The following is a 25686-nucleotide window of genomic DNA, read 5'->3' on the forward strand; positions in this document are numbered from 1 at the left end:
GTTAGTAATTTCGGCATTAGGGTCTTAGTTGTGCCGATTTTCTTCTTTGGTGTGTAGCTTTTCTCTCTTTCTTTTCCAGCCGAATCTACCTCCCTTCTACTCAATTTTCTTCCTTTTCTTTCTTTCAAATAAGCCCACTATTTCCTTTCATTCACCATTGTTTTCCTTATCTCTATTTTTGCCGAAGTGCATAAAAAGCCGAATCGATGAAGATAGGGGTGCCGATTCTTTGTGACCAGCAACCTTTTCTTCCTTCTCAATAGTTGGCGTTCGATTCCCTTACCTTTTAGGCATCCGGATTCAAGAGGAGAAAGGCGTGGTAAGTGTTCAAACTCTAAACAATTCCTAGTGTAGCTTTGGTCAAAAGCGAAACTCCAAGTTTAGGGAGATGGCGAATATGGGCATAGACTCTATGGGGTCTTCTTTTAATATTTTTGGTTTATTTATTGAAGGAGCAGCAAGGTGTAGTGTCGATTTGGAGTAGCTTGGATCACGGAGTAGCTAGGCCTAGTCATCAATCGCGACAAAGGTAAGGTGCCTAAGGCCATTATGGATGGTGGCGAATGTGTAAGTGTTAATATTGGAAAGTTCTTAATTTGGTTCAATTATTACGAGCTGATCTATTTAACAATTGATTATAGGAGAAATCGTGTAGGAGATCTCGTCAAGGAATATCGCAAATCGGTGTGTAACGAACCCTTTCATAGCTTAAAGCGATAAAATGCGAAAAGCGAAATCTCAAAATTACGGCATTTCGAGGACTTATGAGCAATAACGCTCACTAGTTAGTTAGAATCGATGAGGCGGTGATCGAGAACGATGGAAAGCGGTAAGAATGTGATTTTGGCGTTCTTGGTAAGTTGGGCCTCGAGGTAGAAGTGGGGCCCATTGGGCTTCGGGCCCATTTGGGTAAAAATTGGTAGAAAACGGAAATTTGTTATATGGCATGATAAGACTATTAAAACCGTTATGGAATATAGGCTAAATGGGCCTAGATGACGAAATTGGCTAAGTAGGCCCATTAGGGTTTTAGGCCCAATAACTCGATTTCGCTAAAATGGGCCGAATCACTTTGTTTGCACCCATGGATTGTTAGTAATCGTTAATGAACATGGAAACCCTAATTTTTGGTAAAATTATGAGATTACCCTTATACCATGAAAATGACCGATTTGCCCCTAGGTAAAAATGACCATTATACCCCTAGGGCTTATGTATGATTTTAATACATGGGATTTTGATAAATATAGTATGTATGATATGCACATGAAATGTATGATATGCACATCATATGTATGATATGCACATGAGGTAATCATAAATGCATTGGGTTGGGTTTTATATGGATGGAGGAAGTGAAAAAGGGCTTATGCCCGATTATCAAAAGGGCTTATGCCCGATTATCAAAAAGGCTTATGCCCCGATTATCAAAAGGGCTTATGCCCGATTATAAAAGGGCTTATGCCCTGATTATTGAAAGGCTTTTGCCCCGATTATTAAAAGAGGCTAGGCCTCGGTTATATGATAAAGCAACTATCTTTGCCGATGGAGAGTTTGGCGGGGTGGGTCGAGTTAATCCCACATGGTGTGTTGGTTGATGCAAGTGGAGAGTAGCGGATGGTGGGTTGAGTAGTCTCCCCAAATGGGTTGCATTCTTTCATTGAAATTATATGTGACATTGAAATGAGCCTAAGGGCCATACTGTTTCTGATAAAGGCTTGACCCGATAATATGAAATATGAAAAGGCTTGACCCGAGAATATGAAATATGAAAAGGCTTGCCCGATATTATGAAATATGAAATATGAAAAGGCTACTGACCCGATGCATGATTGAGATTGGATTTGGGCTTAGACCCAACAGTCGTTATTGTTTTGGGCTCGAAAGGGCTTGTTGCTGCTGAGTTTCCAAACTCACCCCCTTTCCTTAACCTTGCGGTGAGCCTTGATGTGGGGACTTGGTAGGAGGGATTGAGTGGCCACGGTGATCGTTTGGGCTTTAAATAAAGTGTTGGTTTCGTTTAATTTCCTTTAACTATTATTTATTTTTGGGTTGTAATAAGGCCAATTTTAACTTTTCTTTTATTTCTTTTCGGGATTATTTTAATTTTAATAACTTTAAAATTGGTTAATTATTATTCAAATGGGCTAGACTTAGGGCGTGTTTTCAAAATGATACTTGTTTTCAAATTATCTCAACACTACGATTCATCGGTTAATCAAAGACGTCCACTTAAGCGAATTTAAACTCGAAATGACAAAGTGTGGCTATGGTTGTGGGCATGTCTAAGATTGGATCAATTAAAGAGCTTGGTACTTAGCGACCTTCATGGCTCACCTCCTGCCTCGGATACCTACACGGTGCTTAGCTTCCATACACTTTGTTAACTCAAGCAAAACATATGGCTTTTAAAAACTCTAAAGCGAAACTCGATTTTTAACTCCGATGTGGCACGTCAAATTTGGCCATAACGTCTGGGCGGGTTTGGGGTGTTACATTTAGTGGTATCGAGCCTAGGTTGCAACAACTCTACGTGGATCGGGTCTAAAATCTATTTGAAAACTTAGGCCTAAGAAGGGTATTTTTGGAAATGGTTTACGAAAAGTTCATTTTAAAGATGTTTTATGGAAAATATATGTTAAAAAGGTACCGATCTTTCTGTTTTAATCAAGAGTTCAAAATAAAGGGAGTTTTCAAATCAAAGTTTTCAATTTCTATTTTCGATAATCAAAAACATGGTTTTCTTGGAGAAAGAAGTGGCGCTTGAATCCCGGCACCAAGTCTGTAAGTATATTTTCCTTACAATATATGATATTGATATGATATTACGAATAGTCTTTGAGACCTACTATGATACCTTAGCTAGGGTAGAGTCTGTAAGCAGTAGGAATGAGGCGTAGCTAGGCTATGATGATCTGAAAACAATCCTTGAGCTGCTATATCTGCATAAGACATTTTCTTAATAAGCGGTGGAGCGTTATACTAATTTCATAAAATTCGCAAATCGATAATTCGATATGAGTACTAGAGGAGCTCGTGGGCGAGGCCGCGGACATGGTTCTTGGAAGGGTGCAAGTGAATCTTCATCCTCGGGGCATAGGCGGTGAGGAGCAGTGTGCCACAAGCAACGAGGCTGGGTCTTATGATCGAGTGCGGGGATGACACTTTATCCCAAGCCATGTTAAGGGTTTTAGAAAGAGTGGTGGAGCTAGAATGGGACGGTGAATAGGGGTCTATATCGGAGCGACTCAAGCCAACGGAGCAGAGGTATTTAGGGGTGTATCTGGAGTGGCCCGAATGTGGCGTAATATTGGTGGAGGCTGAGCGGATCATGGACGATCTAGGCGCTCGGTGGAGCAAAAGTGAAAGGAGCTGTGTCGTTGCTACGTGTGAAGCATACCGATGGTGGATCACCGTAAGGAGAGTACCCCAATTGAGCAAGTAACACGGGAATTGTTCAAAGCGCCTTTAAAGGGAGGTATGTTGGAGCAAGCTATGTGGATGCTCGTCGAAGGAATTCTTGAATCGACTCAAGGTGATAAGGCATAGCAGTATGAGGCGTAATTTTTGAGGTGAGTCGATATGCTAGTGGTATAGTGGTAATTGAATCTGGCGCAAATGTCCGCGCCGAGGATGGTCTCGCGATTAGCTTAGGATATTGATAGCTCCACGGAGGGGCGTGGTTTTGCTTCTTTGGTAGAAAAGGCTAAGATAGTGAGGAGGTGAAGGTGAGTGAGTGATGTGAATCGTGAGAAGGATCGACCAGCATTCAAGAGGATTTGAGACCCTCGAGTGCCACGAATCGAAGTGTTAAAAGAGCAAGGATGGAGGAACCGGTTCGGCAGTTCGATAAATACTTATAGACCGCAGCTTGCGGGGACTGTGGTAGGGTGCATATGGGGAGTCTTTGAAACGAATGGAGCATGTTTTCGATGTGGGTCAAAGGAGCATAAGTTGAGAGAGTGTCCTCGGAGGACGGCTCGGGAGCTAGCGGCAGAGCAAAGGATGTCCAACCACGGCGAGGAGGACCACCATCACGGAAGGGTCGTGGGCAAGGTAGAGGTGCCAGTGGTAATGGACCGGGGCGTGGGGCACTGGCGAGAGGTCTTGGTCATCTTGAAGCTTCGACAACCGGCGTTGGTTTATCTTGCCGACGTCGTGAGGAGGGTGGCGCTCGATGTTATAAGCTGGTACATTCTTCATTCATAGCATGCCTTACATCGCTTTGATTGATGAGGTTCCACCCACTCGTATGTTGCTTGTGATGTATCGGGGCTTTGGATGTGCTTCCCGAGAAGGCTGTGAGTGGGGTATCGATAATAAGTCCATTGGGACATTCGGTTAAGGTAGATAAAATTTTTAGGCGATCAGTTGTGACACAAGATAAAATCTTTGAAGGAGATTTGATGGAGCGCCATTTCGGGATTTTGATCTTATTTTTGGAATGGATTGGTTAGCTAAGCACAAGGCGACGTTGGATTGTTTGCAAAGAGGATGGTACTAAGAAGCGTCGAAGATGAGGAGATAATGGTCATAGGGGAGCGAAGGATTATTTATCCAATGTTGTTTGACGTTAAGAGCCGAGAAGTTGATCCGGAAGGTTGTGAGGCGTGCTTGGCCTTTGTAAGTCAAGCGGGACTTGAGGAGATAACGGTGGAGTCGGTTAGGACTATTAAGGAATTTCGGGATGTATTCGGATGAATTTCTGGATTACCCCGACAGAGAAGTCGAGTTTGGAATCAACTTACTACCGAGCGACTCTGTGTCCATTGTGCCTTATCGGATGGCACCAAAGGAGTTGGTAGAATTGAAAGCTCGATTCAAGAGTTGTTGGATAGAGGTTTATAAGACCAAGTGTTTCTCCGTAGGGTGCAAGTCTTTGTTCAGTAAAGAAAAAAGATGGGACTATGCGAATGTGTATTGACTATCGGCGGTTGAATAAGTGACTATCAAGAACAAGTATCCGTTACCAAGAATCGATGATCATTCGACCAATTAAAAGGAGCCTCGTTGTTTTCTAAGATCGACCTTGATTGGATATCATCAATTAAGAGTTAAAGAGGGGATATTTATAAGGCGGCATTCGGGACTCGTCACGGTCATTACGAGTTTACGGTAATGCCATTTGGGTTGACTAATGCCGGCGGCGATCATGGATTTGATGAATCGGGTATTCCGGCCATCCTTGGATCGGTTTGTAGTCATTTTATTGATGATATCTTGGTGTATTCGGAAGCGGAGAGAAGCATGATGAGCATCTTCGTGTAGTCTTTGCAAGTGTTAAGGGAGAAGCAACTTTATGCAAAGTTTAGTAAGTGCTAGTTTTGGTGAAGGAAGTTACCTTCTTAGGGCATGTTGTGTCTGTTGAAGGGATCAAGGTGGACCCTCGAAGATTGAAGCCATTTTGGAATGGAAGCCATGAAGTCGATAATGTAAATTGAAGTTTTACGGGGTTGGCGTGTTATTATCGGAGATTCGTGGAAGGATTTTACGTGATGGCGGCAGACCGTTAACGAAACTTATAAGGAAGGGAGCACCTTTTGTTTGGACGGATAAGCGACAAGAGGCTTTTGAGAAGTTGAAGAAGGTTTTGACTAAGCGCCGTTTTGATTCACCACCAGTCCGGTAAGGATTTCACGGTGTCTGTGATCGTCACATGTAGGTTTGGGCTGCGTGTTGATGCAAGAGGGTAAAGTGGTCGCTTATGCTTCACGACAGCTTAAGCCACATGAGGTGAACTACCCTACGCATGACTTGGAATTGGCGGCGGTAATCTTTGCACTTAAGATATGGAGGCATTACCTGTATGGAGAGAAATGCATCATCTATACGGATCACAAGAGTCTTAAGTACTTGCGACTCAAAAGGAGCTGAATCTTAAGCGTGAAGGTGGATAGAGTTGTTAAAGGACTATGACTATTCGATTGAGTACCACCGGTAAGGCGAATGTTGTGGTGATCGTTAAGTCGAAGGGTCGTGGCGAAATTAAAAGCGATGTTTGCTCGTCTAAGTTTGTATGACGACGGGAATTTGTTGGCGAGTTACTGGTGAGACCAACTTGGGTAGAACAGTTAAAAGCAGCAGTTGGAGGATGAGTCATTGGTTGCTCGATTTGACAAGTTGAGAAGGGAGAATCGACTTTGGGTTAAATAGTGAGGGAATTCTTTGTTTTCGAGGAGAATTTGTATCTTAGAAGAACTCCGATTTGAGATTGATGATTTTGAAAGAGGCACATAATGGACCTTGTGCTATGTATCCGAGGAGGGAGTAAGTTGTATCGAGACTTGCGAGAGCAATATTGGTGGCCTGGGCTTAAGCGAAGTGGCGAATTTGTTGGGAGATGTTTGACATGTCAACAAGTGAAGGCCGAGCATCAACTACCTTCGGGATTGTTACAGCCGGTAAAGATACCACTTTGGAAGTGGGAAAGGGTAACTATGGACTTTGTAAGTGGGTTGCCGTTGACACCTTCTAAGAAGGATTCGGTTTGGGTGATTGTGGATAGACTCACGAAATCTGCTCATTTCATACCTGTCCGGACCGATTACTCACTTCAGAAGTTGACCAGATTGTATGTGGCAGAAATAGTATGGTTGCATGGTGTGCGATGTCGATAATTTCAGGCATCGAGACCCAAGGTTTACATCTCAATTTTGGCGAAGTTGCATGAGGCATTGGGAGCGATTGGATTTCGATCTGACTTTTCACCCTCGATCGGATGGGCGATCGAGAGAGGTTATTGATTTTAGAGGATATGTTGAGGGTTGTACTATTGAGTTTAGAGGCGGTTGGGAGGACCATTTGCCCTTAGCGGAGTTCGCGATATAACAGATTACCAAGCAAGTATTGAGATGGCTCCATATGAGGCACTATATGGGCGAAGGTGTCGCTCGCCTACTTGTTGGGCGAATTGGGGAAAGGCAAATACTTGGACGAGTTGGTGGCGAATCTTGAAGACAAGATTAAGGTAATCGGGAAGAGGTTAAAGAGGCGGCGGATCGACAAAAGTCTTATGCCGATCTGAAGCCTAAGGATATTGAATATGCGGTAGGAGACATGGTCTTTTTGAAAGTTTCGCCTTAGAAGAAGATCTTGAGATTTGGTAAGAAGGGTAAGTTGAGCCCACGGTTTATTGGGCCTTACCGAATCATTAAGAGGATAGGGCGGTGGCTTATCACTAGAGTTACCTCGAAGCGGATCGCATTCACGATGTCTTCCATGTGTCCATGCTAAGGCGATATCGTTCGACCCAACTCATATCGTGCCGATTCGAGAAATTGAGGTACAATGGATTTGACCTTTGAAGAGGAACACTGTGCAAATACTTGATCGTGATGTGAAGGTGTTGAGAAGGAGGTCGATCCGTTGGTGAAGGTACTTTGGAGGAACCATGGCAAGGAAGAAGCTACTTGGGAGACCGAAGAGGCAATGCGTCGTGATACCCTCAACTGTTTGGACCGAGTAAATTTCGAGGTAGAAATTTCTTTAAGGTGGGTAGAGTTGTAACATCGATTTTCGGGTTTTCGCGATTCTTGATATTTTAAGTAAATTTCTAAAATTTGGTAGGTGATGATGGAATTCATAATTTGGGTGTGTAAATAGGCTTATGGAAGGCCCATGAGTTGGCCAAAACCGGTGGAATTTTTAAATTTTGGACTTAGGAGTTAGGGGTTACGGCTAGGTGCCCTTATATTAAGTTGTGGGTAAAGTGTATCACAAAAGATCCTCGGCAAAGTGGCTAAGTGGCGCCACTAGGGAGCTTTAAAGGTGGTGTGTAAGTGTTGGGGAAGACACAGGATCGATTCCTGTGTTGGCAAATAGGAGTATTTATTTTTGTGCGGGAAGGGTAAGTGTTGGAACACGAGTGGATTACGTAAGAGAGAGAGTTGGATCAAGTCAAATGCATAAATTAAGGAGGGATAAGGGAGAGATTTTAGGGATGTGATATGGAGATAGAGTTGGCGAATAAGGGAGTTTGGAGAGGGATTTTCTGAGAGAGGTATTAGGTTAGTAATTTGGCATTAGGTTCTTAGTTGTGCCGATTTTCTTCTTTGGTGTGTAGCTTTTCTCTCTTTCTTTTCCAACCGAATCTACCTCCCTTCTACTCAATTTTCTTCCTTTTCTTTCTTTCAAATCAGCCCACTATTTCCTTTCATTCACCATTGTTTTCCTTATCTCTATTTTTAGAAGTGCGCATAAAAGCGAATCGGTGAAGATAGGGGTGCCGATTCTTTGTGACCAGCAACCTTTTCTTCCTTCTCAATAGTTGGCGTTCGATTCTCTTACCTTTTAGGCATCCGGATTCAAGAGGAGAAGAGCGTGGTAAGTGTTCAAACTCTAAACAATTCCTAGTGTAGCTTTGGTCAAAAGCGAAACTCCAAGTTTAGGGAGATGGCCGAATATGGGCATAGACTCTATGGGGTCTTCTTTTAATATTTTTGGTTTATTTATTGAAGGAGCAGCAAGGTGTAGTGTCAATTTGGAGTAGCTTGGATCGCCGGAGTAGCTAGGCCTAGTCATCAATCGCGACAAAGGTAAGGTGCCTAAGGTCATTATGGATGGTGGCCGAATGTGTAAGTGTTAATATTGGAAAGTTCTTAATTTGGTTCAATTATTGCGAGCTGATCTATTTAACAATTGATTATAGGAGAAATCGTAGGAGATCTCGTCAAGGAATATCGTAAATCGGTGTGTAACGAACCCTTTCATAGCTTAAAGCGATAAAATATGAAAAGCGAAATCTCAAATTACGGCATTTCGAGGACTTGTGAGCAAGTTTGACGCTCACTAGTTAGTTAGAATCGATGAGGCGGTGATCGAGAACGATGGAAGCAGTAAGAATGTGATTTTGGCGTTCTTGGTAAGTTGGGCCTCGAGGGGTAGAAGTGGGGCCCATTGGGCTTCGGGCCCATTTGGGTAAAATTGGTAGAAAAGCGGAAATCATTATATGGCATGATAAGATTTGTTAAAACCGTTATGGAATATAGGCTAAATGGGCCTAGATGACGAAATTGGCTAAGTAGGGCCCATTAGGGGTTTTAGGCCCAATAACTCGATTTCGCTAAAAATGGGCCGAATCCTTGTTTGCACCCATGGATTGTTAGTAATCGTTAATGAACATGGAAACCCTAATTTTGGTAAAATTATGAGATTACCCTTATACCATGAAAATGACCGTTTTGCCCTAGGTAAAAATGACCATTATACCCCTAGGGCTTATGTATGATTTTAATACATGGGATTTTGATAAATATGGTATGTATGATATGCACATGAAATGTATGATATGCACATGATATGTATGATATGCACATGAGGTAATCATAAATGCATTAGGTTAGGTTTTTATATGGATGGAGGAAGTGAAAAAGGGCTTATGCCCCAGTTATCAAAAGGGCTTATGCCCCAGTTATCAAAAGGGCTTATGCCCTAGTTATAAAAGGGCTTATGCCCCGATTATTGAAAGGGCTTTTGCCCGATTATTAAAGAGGCTAGGCCTCGGTTATATGATAAAGACTATCTTTGCCGATTGGAGAGTTTGGCGGGGTGGGTCGAGTTAATCCCCACATGGTGTGTTGGTTGGTACGGGTGGAGAGTAGCGGATGGTGGGTTGAGTAGTCTCCCCAAATGGGTTGCATTCTTTCATTGAAATAATATGTGACATTGAAATGGGCCTAAGGGCCATACCGTTTCTGATAAAGGCTTGACCCGAGAATATGAAATATGAAAAGGCTTGCCCGATAATATGAAATATGAAAAGGCTTGCCCCGATATTATGAAATATGAAATATGAAAAGGGCTACTGCCCGAGTGCATGATTGAGATTGGATTTGGGCTTAGACCCAACAGTAGTTATTGTTTTGGGCTCTGAAGGGCTTGTTGCTGCTGAGTTTCCAAACTCACCCCTTTCCTTAACCTTGGTGAGCCTTGATGTGGGGACTTGGGTAGGAGGGATTGAGTGGCCACGGTGATCGTCTTAGGCGTTAAATAAAGTGTTGGTTTCGTTTAATTTCCTTTAACTATTATTTATTTTTGGGTTGTAATAAGGCCAATTTTAACTTTTCTTTTATTTCTTTTCGGGATTATTTTAATTTTAATAACATTAAAATTGGTTAATTATTATTCAAATGGGCTAGACTTAGGGCGTGTTTTCAAAATGATGCTTGTTTTCAAATTATCTCAACACCACGATTCATCGGTTAATCAAAGACGTCCACTTAAGCGAATTTAAACTCGAAATGACAAAGTGTGGCTATGGTTGTGGGCATGTCTAGGATTGGATCCAATTAAAGAGCTTGGTACTTAGCGACCTTCATGGCTCACCTCCTCTGCCTCGGATACCTACACGGTGCTTAGCTTCCATACACTTTGTTAACTCGAGAAAACATATGGCTTTTAAAAACTCTAAAAGCGAAACTCGATTTTTAACTCCGATGTGGCACGTCAAATTTGGCCATAACGTCTGGGCGGGTTTGGGGTGTTACATTTAGTGGTATCGAGCCTAGGTTGCAACAACTCTACTGTGGATCGGTCCGAAAATCTATTTGAAAACTTAGGCCTAAGAAGGGTATTTTGGAAATGTTTTACGAAAAGTTCATTTTAAAGATGTTTTATGGAAAATATATGTTAAAAAGGTACCGATCTTTTCTGTTTTAATCAAGAGTTCAAAATAAAGGAGTTTTCAAATCAAAGTTTTCAATTTCTATTTTCGATAATCAAAAACATGGTTTTTTGGAGAAAGAAGTGGCATCTGAATCCCGGCACCAAGTCGTAAGTATATTTTCCTTACAATATATGATATTGATATGATATTATGAATAGTCTTTGAGACCCTACTATGATACCTTAGCTAGGGTAAAGGCAGTAAACAGTAGGAATGAGGCGTAGCTAGGCTATGATGATCTGAAAACAATCCTTGAACTGCTATATCTACATAAGACATTTTCTTAATAAGCAAAGTGGAGCGTTATACTAATTTCATAAAATTCGCAAATCGATAATTCGATATGAGTACTAGAGGAGCTCGTGGGCGAGGCGCGGACGTGGTCCCGGAAGGGTGCAAGTGAATCTTCATCCTCGGGGCATAGGCCGGTGAGGAGCCAGTGTGCCGCAAGCAAAGGAACTGGGTCTTATGATCGGTGCGGGGATGACGCTTTATCCCAAGCCATGTTAAGGGTTTTAGAAAGAGTGGTGGAGCTAGGCTGGGACGGTGAATAGGGGTCTATATCGGAGCGACTCAAGACCAACGGAGAGAGGTATTTGGGGTGTATCTAGAGTGGCCCGAATATGGCGAATATTGGTGGAGGCTGAGCGGATCATGGACGATCTAGGCGCTCGATGGAGCAAAAGTTGAAAGGAGCCGTGTGTCATTTGCTACGTGACGAAGCATACCGATGGTGGATCACCGTAAGGAGAGTACCCCAATTGAGCAAGTAACACAGGAATTGTTCAAAAGCGCCTTTAAAGGAAGGTGCGTTGGAGCAAGCTATGTGGATGCTCGTCGAAGGAATTCTTGAATCGACTCAAGGTGATAAGGCATGGCAGTATGAGGCGTAATTTTTGAGGTGAGTCGATATGCTAGTGGATAGTGGTAAGCGAATCGAGCGCGATGTCCGCTTCGAGGATGGTCTCGCAATGAGCTTAGGATATTGATAGCTCCACAGAGGGAGCGTGGTTTTGCTTCTTTGGTAGAAAAGGCTAAGATAGCTGAAGAGGTGAAGCTGAGTGAGCGACAGAATCGTTAGAAGGATCGACCCAGATTCAAGAGGGATTTCAGACCCTCGAGTGCCACGAATCAAAGTGTTAAAAGAGCAAGGATGGAGGAACCGGTTCGAGCAGTTCTAGTAAATACTTATAGACCGCAGGCTTGCAGGGACTGTGGTAGGGTGCATATGGGGGAGTGCTGGAAATGAACTGGAGCATGTTTTCGATGTGAGTCAAAGGAGTATAAGTTCGAGAGTGTCCTCGGAGGATTTCGAGAGCTAGCGGCGAGCAAAGGGATGTCCAACCACGGCAGGAGGACCACCACCACGGAGGGTCGTGGGCAAGGTAGAGGTGCCAATGGTAATGGGCGAGGGCGTGGGGCACTGGCGGAGGTCTTGGTCATCTTGAAGCTCGACAACCGGCGTTGGTTTATCTTTGCACGACGTCGTGAGGAGGGTGGCGCTCGATGTTATAAGCTGATACGTTCTTCATTCATAGCATGCCTTACTTCGCTTTGATTGATGAGGTTCCACCCACTCGTATGTGGCTTGTGATGTATCTGGGGCTTTGGATGTGCTTCACGAGAAGGCGTGAGTGGGGTATCGATAATAAGTCCATTGGGACATTCGGTTAAGGTAGATAAAATTTTAGAGGCGATCAGATTAGTGACACAAGATAAAATCTTTGAAGGAGATTTGATGGAGCCGCCATTTCGGGATTTTGATCTTATTTTGGGAATGGATTGGTTAGCTAAGCACAAAGCGACGTTGGATTGTCTTTGCAAAGAGGATGGTACTAAGAAGCGTCGAAGATGAGGAGATAATGGTCATAGGGGAGCGAAGGATTATTTATCCAATGTTGTTTGGCGTTAAGAGCGAGAAGTTGATCCGGAAAGGTTGTGAGGCGACTTGGCCTTTGTAAGTCAAGCGGGACTTGAGGAGATAACGGTGGAGTCGGTTAGGACTATTAAGGAATTTCGGGATGTATTCGGATGAACTTCTGGATTACCCCGACAGAGAAGTCGAGTTTGGAATCGACTTACTACGGAACGACTCCGTGTCCATTGCGCCTTATCGGATGGCACCAAAGGAGTTGGTAGAATTGAAAGCTTCGATTCAAGAGTTGTTGGATAGAGGGTTTATAAGACCAAGTGTTTCTCCGTGGGGTGCCGTCTTTGTTAAGTAAAGAAGAAAGATGGGACTATCTTGAATGTGTATTGACTATCGGCGGTTGAATAAGCGACTATCAAGAACAAGTATCCGTTACCAAGAATCGATGATCTGTTCGACCAATTAAAAGGAGCCTCGGTGTTTTCTAAGATCGGCCTTCGGTCGGGATATCATCAATTAAGAGTTAAAGAGGGGGATATTTATAAGACGGCATTCAGGACTCGATACGGTCATTACGAGTTTCTAGTAATGCCATTTGGGTTGACTAATGCACTGGCAGCATTCATGGATTTGATGAATCGGGTATTCCAGCCATACTTGGATCAGTTTGTAGTTATTTTTATTGATGATATCTTGCTGTATTCGGAAACGGAAGAGAAGCATGATGAGCATCTTCGTGTAGTGCTGCAAGTGTTAAGGGAGAAGCAACTTTATGCAAAGTTTAGTAAGTGCGAGTTTTGGTGAAAGAAGTTACCTTCTTGGGGCATGTTGTGTCTCTTGAAGGATCAAGGTGGACCCTCGAAGATTGAAGCCATTTTGGAATGGAAGCCACGAAGTCGATATGAAATTGAAGTTTTACGGGGTTGGCGAGTTATTATTAGAGATTCGTGGAAGGATTTTACGTGATGGCGACCGTTAACGAAACTTATAAGGAAGGAGCACCTTTTGTTTGGACGGATAAGCGACAAGAGGCTTTTGAAAAGTTGAAGAAGGTTTTGTGAGCGCCGTTTTGATTGACCGAGTCCGGTAAGGATTTCACGGTGTCTGATGATCGTCACATGTAGGTTTGGGCTGCGTGTTGATGCAAGAGGGTAAAGTGGTCGCTTATGCTTCACGACGACTTAAGCCACATGAGGTGAACTACCTACGCATGACTTGGAATTGGCGTGTAATCTTTGCACTTAAGATATGGAGGCATTACGTATGGAGAGAAATGCATCATCTATACGGATCACAAGAGTCTTAAGTACTTGCGACTCAAAAGGAGTGAATCTTAGGCGTGAAGGTGGATAGAGTTGTTAAAGGACTATGGTATTCGATTGAGTACCACCGGTAAGGCGAATGTCGTGGTGATCGTTAAGTCGAAGGGCGTGGCGGAATTAAAGCGACGTTTGCTCGTCTAAGTTTGTATGATGACGGGAGTTTGTTGGCGAGTTACAGTGAGACCAACTTGGGTAGAACAGTTAAACAGCAGTTGGAGGATGAGTCATTGGTTGCTCGGTTTGACATGTTGAGAAGGGGAGAATCGACTTTGGGTTAAATAGTGAGGGAATTCTTTGTTTTCGAGGAGAATTTGTATCTTAGAAGAACTCCGATTTGAGATTGATGATTTTGAAAGAGGCACATAATGGACCTTGTGCTATGCATCCGGAGGGAGTAAGTTGTATCGAGACTTGCGAGAGAAATATTGGTGGCTGGGCTTAGCGAAGTGACCGAATTTGTTGGGAGATGTTTGACATGTCAACAAGTGAAGGCCGAGCATCAACTACCTTCGGGATTATTACTGGTAGGTAAAGGTACCACTTTGGAAGTGGGAAAGGGTAACTATGGACTTTGTAAGTGGGTTGCCATTGACACCTTCTAAGAAGGATTCGGTTTGGGTGATTGTGGATAGACTCACAAAATCTGCTCATTTCATACTGTCCGGACCGATTACTCACTTGAAGTTAGCAGATTGTATGTGGCGGAAATAGTCTGATTGCATGGTGTGCGATGTCGATAATTTCAGGCCGAGACCCAAGGTTTACATCTTGATTTTGGCGAAGTTGCATGAGGCATTGGGAACGCGATTGGATTTGATCTGGCTTTTCACCCTCGATCGGATGGGCGATCGAGAGGGTTATTGATTTTAGAGGATATGTTGAGGGTTGTGCTATTGAGTTTAGAGGCATTTGGGAGGACCATTTGCCCTTAGCGGAGTTCGCGTATAACAACAGATTACCAAGCAAGTATTGAGATGGCTCCATATGAGGCACTATATGGGCGAAGGTGTCGCCGCCTACTTGTTGGGCGTAATTGGGGAAAGGCAAATACTTGGACCGAGTTGGTGGCGAATCTGAAGACAAGATTAAGGTAATCGGGAAGAGGTTAAAGAGGCGGCGGATCGACAAAAGTCTTATCCGATCTGAAGCGTAAGGATATTGAATATGCGGTAGGAGACATGGTCTTTTGAAAGTTTCACCTTGGAAGAAGATCTTGAGATTTGGTAAGAAGGGTAAGTTGAGCCCACGGTTTATTGGGCCTTACCGAATCATTAAGCGGATAGGGCGGTGGCTTATCGGCTAGAGTTACCTCGAAGCGGATCGCATTCACGATGTCTTCCATGTGTCCATGCTAAGGCGATATCGTTCGACCCAACTCATATCGTGCCGATGCGAGAAATTGAGGTACGATCGGATTTGACCTTTGAAGAGGAACTGTGCAAATACTTGATCGTGATGTCAAGGTGTTAAGAAGGAGGTCGATCCGTTGGTGAAGGTACTTTGGAGGAACCATGGCAAGGAAGAAGCTACTTGGGAGACCGAAGAGGCAATGCGTCGTGATACCCTCAACTGTTTGGACGGAGTAAATTTCGAGGTAGAAATTTCTTTAAGGAGGTAGAGTTGTAACATCACGATTTTCGGGTTTTCGCGATTCTTGATATTTTAAGTAAATTTCTAAAATTTGGTAGGTGATGATGGAATTCATAATTTGGGTGTGTAAATGGGCTTATGGAAGATGAATGGTTATTACTAATTTGGTGGTTTTTTTGATGAAAATGAAGAAGATGAATGGTTATTACTAATTTGAATTATCATTAAATTACCAAATTACTATTATAACCTTATTACTTAATCAAAATTTCAATAATACCAAGCCATTATCATCCAATATCAACATAAATAGTCTAATTATCACTTAAGGGCCTTAAATTTAAGGTTCTATAGCTATTAGACGCCTTTAGCTAATAGAACACTACTTTTGCACTCTACGCGATTTAGTCCTTTTTATCAAATTAAGCATTCAAATGATAAAATATCTTAACGAAAATTTCACACAATCATATTTTCATGCTGTAGACTTTAAAATAGTAATAAATTAATTATTTCAACCTCAGATTTGTGGTTCTGAAATCAATATTCTGATTTGACCAAAAATGGGCTGTTACACATACATTTCTTAGACATAGATTAGTGTGCAGTATGGCCATAAACTGAATCAAATTTTGAAAAGGTTGGATTAGTTTGATTGGAGTTGAATGATACTAGTGGGTATTCGATTGAATACCTACAACAGACTCTAGACATAGAGTAGCATTTGTATAGAAGGAATACAAAATAGTGCAGGATACCATGCTAAGGCCTATAGACACAGGTTAGGTAGCTTGAGATCTTGATCTCAAAAGAAGTAGGTCGTTCTAGGTCTCTTCTGAGCAGTAGATTAAGTACGATTATGCTGAGGCATTACTGAAAGTAAGGGCAGATTCTTAGTAATGCCAACCTTCCAAATTTACATCGTTGACCTTCAATCTATTGCCGTGGTATCTTTCCCATAGCATTCTTATTTATTTATTTATTTATTCACTAGCATTTTATTCACGTAATTATTCTTGTAATTGCCATTTCATATTTACTCTTGCTTTGCCTTAACATTTTCTAATATTACTGAAATTACTGAAAAGGTAAAAGTAATTCGAGATAGTTTGAAAGCAGCCTCTGATCGCCAAAAGTCTTATGCTGATCTTAAACGAAAAGAAATAGAATGCGAGTAAATATGCAATGGTATTAGTTTGGCTGAAAAGGAAAATTGAGTCCATGGTTCATCAGTGCATATGAAATTACTGAAAGAATCAGACCTGTTACGTATTGGTTAGCATTACCACCAGAACTTGACCGGATTCATAATGTTTTTCATGTGTCTATGTTGCAATGATATCAGTCGGATCCTTTACATGTTATTTCTCTGACAGAAGTTGAGATTCAACCTGATATGACTTATAGTGAGGAACCAATCAAAATCTTAGCACATGAAACAAAAGAGTTAAGAAACAAAATGGTGGCTTTAGTGAAAGTTCTTTGGCAACGACATGGTAGAGAAGAGACTACTTGGGAACTGGAGGATACGATGAGAAAGCAATATCAAAACCTCTTTATTAATAAAATTTTTGAGGATGAAAATTCTTAAAGGGGGAGAGTTGTAACAACCCATTTTCAGTGAAATCGAAATAGTAGTTTCGAGACCAAAAATCTGAGTTAGAAAGAAAATTTATTTTAATATTATTGTATGGTCCATATTATGATAGAAATGTTTATGAAAATTCTAATAAGAATTTTTTATCGATTATATGCTTAATTATGGAAATGACCAAATTGCATAGAATGCAAAAGTTGAATTCTAGTAGCTATAAGTATTAAATAGCTATGGAATTCAAAACTTTAGGTCCTTATATGGTAATTAGACCATTAAAGAAAAGTTAGCAGATATTTTTGGATGATTCATCTATGGAAATTTAGAAAAAGAAAAAGACTAAATTGGAAATAAGAAAAATTAAAACATGATAAATTAATAAGTAAGAAATAATATCATTTTATATCATCTTCTTCCTAAAAAATACCTGGAAACCCTAGGAGAGAGAAAGGAAACTAATCAAGCTTAATTAGGTATGTTTTCTTGTCCCATTTTTAGTAATTTTTATATTTTTGAGATCGGGATAGTCTAATCTATCTATTTTAGGGATTAATTTGCAAAGATATCAAAGTATAGAAATTTTTCCATGGATGAATATGCTAAAATTTTGAAATTTATGATAGAAAATGAAAGATTGTTGATAGATAAATAACTTTTACAAAGAGAATTTTGATGAAACCATGATTTAGGGATTAAATTGTAAAGATGTAAAAGTTATGGAAAATTTTGAATTTTGTGAAATACATGTGCTGTAAATGTTATATGAAAGTTTTGGTTAGGTTTGGAATAAGGATTAAAATGCATGAATTTCATTTTTCGAGCCTAGGGATGAAATTGGAATTTATGAAAAGGTTAGGGGCAAAATGGTAATTTTGCCTAGGGTGTAAATTGAATCCAATTGAGTATGAAATGGATTAAATTGATGATTAAATTCATTTATATAGATCTGGATAACTCAAATTCAAGGCTAGACCGAGGGAAAGAAAAAGCCCAAATTAGTAAACTTTTAAATACAAACAAGTATCGAGTTAAGTTCGTGTAACTTAATCATGTATGTTTATATGTTTGAATTGAATGTTGTATGTGTGAGAATTGCATAAATGATTAATGTATGAAAATAATCACATGCCTGAAATTGCTCGATAAATAATGAGTTTCGTTTGACTAATGAAATACGATGGATACGATATTTTCCCCGTACTGATTATAGTCCTATATATGTTGCAAACCTTATAGCTCAGATGAGCATCCGATTAAAAGCCTTCTCGAGCATCTTGTTATATAGTTTTTGCGAGCATCCTGATCGATAGTGATTTTGCATGTGTTGCACACTACCACAGCTCTTCGTGAGCGTCCTGTTACATGATTCAATTGGTCGTGATCTAGCATATTATGCAGACACAAACACAGCTCCATGTGAGTGTCCTAATATAGGCTCTTATGAGCTTCCTGACATGGCTCACTCGAACTCCCTATTACCTTATCCGGTGCTCCCTAATACTAACTCTTTGGAGTTACCTGATAAGCTATATAAACTCACTGATTTAAACTCTTATGAGTTTCCTGTTTAGCCCGGATAAGCATCCTATTACATGGCTCATTTGGGCATCCTGATATATGGCTCGAGAGTGTGCTCCTTGATTATGTACCCTAATGAGTACCCTTGATTATGAGTTGACGATTTACAGTTTTGTACACCTTGTGTGTACTACCTGAATATCCATTGTTAATTCAATAATTCAACTGATAAACTCTTGACATGAGAAATTATGAGATTAAAAGAGTTATGTCTCGAATGCTTCTAAAAGATTATAACATGATGAGCTCATCCATGCTTACTTGATGTACATGTGAATTATGTGACTAACTTGTTTATTTGAATGTATGTCCTTAGGAAAATTGCCAATTTGTTTGAAAGCATGTTATTGTATGCTTATTGTAATGAGTGTGATTGGTAAGTTTAATTCCTGTTATACGAACTTACTAAGCATTAATTGCTTGCTAGGTTTTATTTTCTCTATTTTATTGTGCTCGGGAAGCTCATAGAGGTTGGAGATCGGTCGGAGTATCATCACACTATCCACTAGTCTGTTTTGGTATAAAAAGCAATCTTATTTTGGTATAATGGCATGTATAGGTTAACTTGGCCAATGTTGGCAAGCACATGGTTGTTTGTAATTTAGCCATTGGAATGGCTAATAATGGTTTGTTTTGGTATATTATTATGAGCTTATATGTAACATCCTGATTTTCGGGTTTTTCGCGATTCTTGATATTTTAAGTAAGTTTCTAAAATTTGGTATGTGATTATGGAATTCATAATTTGGGTATGTAAACGGGCTTATGGAAGGCCCATGAGTTGGCCAAAACCCGGTAGAATTTTTAAATTTTGGACTTAGGAGTTAGGGGTTCTAGCTAGGTGCCCTTATATAAAGTTGTGGGTAAAATGTATCACAAAAAGAGCTTTAGTAAAGTGGCAAGGGTGATGCCACTAAGCTCTTAAAAAGGTGGCGAGTGGAGCATAAGGGAAGACAGGGGATCGATTCCCTGTGTTGGCAAGTAAGAGTATTTATTTTTATGTGCAGGAAGGGTAAGTGTTTGAATCCAAGTGGATTCTGTAAGAGGAGAGTTTGGATCAAATCAAATTCATGGATTAAGGAGGGATAAGGGGAGAGATTTTAGGGATTTTATATGAAGATAGAGTTGGCCGAATAAGGGAGATTAGAGGGGGGATTTTCGGCAGAGGGGTTTAGTTAGGGATTTTCGGCACTTAGGTATTTGTGTGCCGTTTTCTCCCTGGAGGATTAGTCTCTTTCTCTCTTTTTCTTTTGCAGCTGAATCTACCATCTCTTCTTTCATCTTTTCTTCCTTCTCCTTCTTTCAAACCAGGCCACTATTCCCTCTATTCACCCATTGTTTCTTTCCTTTATCTCTACTTCTGCCGAGATACCGCAAAAAGCCAAAATCAGTGAAGATAGGGGGGTGCCGATTCTTTGTGACCAGCAACCTTTTATTTCCTTTTCAATTGTTGGCATTCAATTCCTTTACCTTTTAGGCGTATGGATTCAAGAGAAGAAAGACTGTGGTAAGTGCTCGAACTCTAAATGATTCCTAGAGTAACTTTTGGCCAAAAGCCGAAACCCCACTAGTTTAGGGAGGTGGACGAATAAGGCCTTATGGGGTCTTCTTTTAATATTTGTGGTTTATTTAGTGGAGGAGCAGCAAGGTGTAGTGTCGACTTGGAGTAGCTTGGATCACCAGAGTGGTTAGACCTAGTCATCAATCGCGGCAAGGTAAGATTCCTAAGGCCATTATGGATGGTAGCCGAATGTGTAAGTATTAATATTAGATGATTTTTGGTTTGGTTCAATTATGGGAAGCTAATTATTAACGATGGATATAGGAGAAATCGTGTAGGAGATTTCGTCGAGGAATATCGCCAAACAGGTGTGTAACGAACCCTTTTTCATAGCTTAAAGCGATAAATGCGAAAATGAAATCTGAAATTCGGCATTTCGAGGACTTGTGAGCAATGACGCTCATTAGTTAGTTAGATTCATTGAGATGATGATCGGGAACATTGGAAGCAGTAAGATCGTGATTTTGGCATTCACGGTAAGTTGGGCCTCGAGGGTCGCAATAGGGCCCAATAGGCTTTCCGGCCCATTTGGGAAAAATTGGTGAAAAGCGAAATCATTAAATTGCATGTTAAGACTGTTAATACTATTATGGATATGGGCTAAATGGGCCTAGATGACAAAATCGGCTAAATAGGGCCCATTAGGGGTTTTAGGCCCAATAACTCGGTTTCGCTAAAAGTGGGCCAGAAACGCTGTTTAAACAAATGAATAGTTAGTAATTGATGATGAAAATGAAAAAATCCCTAAATTTTGGTAAAATTACGATATTACCCTTATAATATGAAAATGACCATTTTTGCCCCTAAGTAAAAATGACCAATATACCCCTAGGGTTTAAATTTGAATTTTGATACATGGGATTTTAGTAAACATGGTATGTATGATATGCACATGACATGTATGCTATGCACATGATATGTATGATATGCACATGATGTATTCATAAATGCATTGGGTTGGGCTTTTATATGGATGGAGGAAGTGCAAAAGGGCTTATGCCCCAATTATTAAAGGGCTTATGCGGCTTATGCCCCAGTTATTAAAAGGGCTTTTTCCCCAATTATTAAAAGAGGCTAGGCCTCCAGTTATATGATAAAGCAGCTATGCTGCCAGTGGAGAGTTATGGCGGGTGGGTCGAGTTAATCCCCACATGGTGTGTTGGTTGGTACGGGTGGAGAGTAGCGGATGGTGGGTTGAGTAGTCTCCCCAAATGGGCTTGCATTCTCTCATTGACATTACATGTGATATTGAAATGGGCCTATGGGCCATACCGTTTACAGTAAAGGCTTCAGCCCAGTGTTATGAAATATGAAATATGAAAAGGGCTACTGCCCAGTACATGTTGAGATTGGATTTAGGGTTAGGCCCAACAGGCTGTTATTGTTTCGGGCTCTGAAAGGGGCTTGTTGCACACTGAGTTTCCAAACTCACCCCCTTTCCTTAACCTCGCAGGTGAGCTTTGATGTGGGGACTTGGGCCGGAGGGGATTTAGAGTAGCCACAGTGATCGTCTTTGGGCTTTTAAATAAGCGTTGGTTTTCATTAAAATTCCTTTAATTATTATTTATTTTTGGGTTGTAATAAGGCCATTTTAAGTTTCCTTTTATTTCTTTTCGAGATTATTTTATTTTTAATAACTTTAAACCTGGTTGATAATTATTCAAATGGGCTAGACTTAGGACGTGTTTTCAAAACGATACATGTTTTCAAAATATCTCAACGCCACGATTAATCGATTTATCAAAGACTTCCACTTAAACGAATTTAAACACGATATAACAAAGTGTGGCTATGGTTGTGGGCATGTCTAAGATTGGATCCAATCAAAGAGCTTGGTACTTAAGCAGCCTTCATGGCTCACCTCCTCTATCTCGGATACCTACCTGGTGCTCAGCTTCCATACACTTTGTTAACTCAACAAAAAAATATGGTTTTAAAACACTAAAACGGAACGTGGGTTTTTAACTCCAATGTGGCACGTCAGATTCGGCCATAATGTCTGGGCCGGGTTTGGGGTGTTACATTATATATATCATGATTAACATATATGTATGTGGTTGGTTAGATTGAATTAGGATAAAATATAAGTCCTTGCTAAAAGGTAAGTTTGATCATATGAATGTATGTGATGTTATTTCATACATGTTATTGATGTTTTCTTGATCTATATGACTTGAATTGGTTGGAAAATATATGCAAATGTTGTTGTAGGTTGAAGGTTAAATTTGGGTGAGAAATAAGGCTAAGAAATAGCCTTATTTTGTCCACGCGGGTAGACACACGAACGTGTGTCTTGACCGTGTGTGACACACGGTGTGACACACGGCCTGGCACATGGGCATGTGGTTTGGCCGTGTGTCCCCTATATCTTAAAAATTGAGAAACAAAATGCTAAGAATTGGGCACACGGGCAGATACACTAGTATGAGTCTCAGCCGTGTGTGCTACACGGTCTAGAACACGGGCTTGTTTCTTGGCCGTGTGAACCCTACACTTAATTTTTAAAAATTAAATTGACCACACGGCCTAGCACACGGGCGTGTGGCACAAGTCAGAAAGTTACACGAGCAAAGGCTAGGTCACGACTGTGTGCCTCACATCGAATGCCCATACAGCCTGAGACATGGGCATGTCACTTCTCACGCGGCCTACTCACACGGGCGTGTGACCCTTGTCTATAAGAAAAATTTGTATATTTCATGAAAAATTTTCCAAGTGCCCAATTTAGTCCAAATTTGATTGTAATGTTTTAAATTGGGCCTCGAGGGTCCATTTAAGGGACAATATGATTCGTTTCAGATATGAATAGTAAATGACATGAATTACATGAAATTATTCTATAAGTTTTGGTAATGCTTTGTAACCCTATTCCAGCAACAAATACGGGTTAGGGGTGTTACAAGTTTATTGTAGTCTACTTCGAGTATCAAAAAGCATGAGATTTGACTTTGTAGACAAAAGAATATAATGCATGAAAATTTATCATATCAAAGTTCTGTTGAACCACGGCTTCTTGTAACTTGGGTAACAATGATGCATTACTAGATGCCACTCTTTTCTTGTAACGTTAGAAGTATTCTAGTATCACTACCAATGTTACAAGAGCTTACAGGGTCACACCCTATGGTTGAAATGAACAGAGTTTAAACATAGTTGGTATTAAATTTAACTATCACGAAAATTATACTAATTATTGAATTAATTTAATTTGATAGTTAAATATTAAACACAATATATGTAAAAATTAGTTGTCCAAGAACAGAGAACATAATTAAAATATATGCATGGATTTGATTCAGTATAAAATATTAATTATGATCATTTTTGAAATTATTAAAATAAAGTATTATAATAATTAATTTCTATCAAACATAAAATATATATGGAAGTTGATATCCTTTTGGAAAGGATATTAAACTGTGATATTTTATATATATTCTAGCAACAAAAACGGGATTCCATTTTCTTAGGGAATTTGAAAAAAAAAAGGGAAAGGAATCATAAAATAAAACCCTAGGGTGCAGAAGAGTGTTAAAAAACATTAACCACATAAAGAAAAGAACCTAGGTCTAGCAACCACATTTTCTTTTTAAGAAAAACTCTCTAAAACATTCAATGAGAGTTTTTGTTCGTTCGTTCGTTTGCAACAGGGTGGACTACGTAGAGGCTGGGATGATTCTGTTGCGGCTTTGGATCGATAGCATACGAAGGGGATTAAAATAACGGTGGTTCCTTCCTAGTTTTTAGAGTATGAAAGGTTTATTTTTTAAACCTTTTCTTACTGATTTGCTCCTTATGCATGGATTCCTGGTTTGGATCGCCGTAATAATTTTTCACTGCGCCACGGGTCGTCTTGTGATCCAAAACTGTAACAGCCCATTTTTAATTGGTAATGAAACAGTGGTTTCGAAACCACAAATTTCCAATGTGTCAGCTCGTAAATATTATTTACAAAATATTTACGGAGTCATTAGAGTTGTATTAAAATTTTGTTAAGAAATTTTATCGTTTAGATAGTTAATTAAAGAAAAATGACAAAATTGTAAACGGTGCAAAACTTAGTAATTATTGCATTAGGTGATCAACTAGCTTAATTGTTAAATGAGGAAGGACCTACGTAGCAATTAACCCTTAGTCATTAGTGTTAGACGGTCATTAGAGTGAAAATGAAAAAAAATAACATGTGATTTAATGGCAAAATTGTAATAAAAGCAAAATTAAAACAAAATTTAAAGGAAGAAAAACATTTTCTTCATTTTGGGTGTTGAAATCACCATTAAAGGAGCTCCAAGATTTGGTTGCATTCTTCTTATGCATGTGAGCTAAATTATCACATATTTCTTGTAATTTTTATGTTTTTGAGATCGTTACAACTAGGTCCAACTAGGCCTTACCTTCGTTTTTGAATCTATTAAAAGTTTCGAAAGTTACCATTGATGAATCTTGGTTGTTTATGATGATAGTTATATGTATGAAGCTTTGATTGTGGTATTTGGTTGTTTTATGAAATGATTTTTGTTAGATTTTGAATTAAGGACTAAATTGTTAAAATGTCAAAATTTCAAGGTTTGATAGTGAATTTGATGAATTATAGGGGCGGTTTAAGGTCCTAGAATATTTGGTTGTAATTTGATTTTTAAAAGATGGTCAATTTGATGATTTTAAGGTTAACGGACTAAATTGTAAAAGTTGTAAAAGTTTAAGGAAAATGTGTAATTAATGAAAAGATAAGGGTCATGTGCATTGAATGGGAAGTGAGATGTGTATGAGATTAATATACTGTGTTTAATTATTATATAAATCAAGATTTGAATTAAAGAAACAATAACTGAGGAAAAGGGAAAATAGTAGAATAGTCCTTGCGTGTTGACCAGAACTAAATTATAGTTAAGTCCATAGCATTTCAATACGTAAACAAATTTCTACTTGTAATCTTATAGTATTGTTCTTAAGTTAATATGTTTATAGATAATTATTGATGATTGCACCTACGTGCCCCTATTTATACTTTGGTAACCCTAGATCAAATAGTATGTGATCTGTGCCTAAGTGTATTTAGATTAATTGTTAACTATGTCATTACTAAGTTATGTAAACTTACTGGTTCTTGTGGATTTTTTGTAGATAATCGTTGCTGACATTTTGGAAGGACCAATCAACTGCCTCACACTATCTAAGTTGGTAGTTTTTGTATCTTCTAGGGTAATGGCATGTATATGTAGATGAATTTGTGGTTGAAATGTATAAGATGTTTTATAATGGTGCTTTGATATGTTTATGACTTGAAGATTAAGATTGGTTGGTGCAATATGATGTTTATCAAACTTTGTCATTTTTTGTCACTTGCTAATGCTTGTAATTAAGGCTCTTTATGATATGTTTGGAATGGTTTGATAATGGTCCATTTGTGGTATGTTTTGGTAAGTAATTGAACTAGGTTATAATGCTTGCAATAAGGTAATGTTGATTTATTTTGGCATGTTATGTTTCGGTATATTTGTGGTGCCT

Source organism: Gossypium arboreum, chromosome 6 (assembly GCF_025698485.1).
Source record: "Gossypium arboreum isolate Shixiya-1 chromosome 6, ASM2569848v2, whole genome shotgun sequence".
Classification (NCBI taxonomy): Eukaryota; Viridiplantae; Streptophyta; class Magnoliopsida; order Malvales; family Malvaceae; genus Gossypium; species Gossypium arboreum.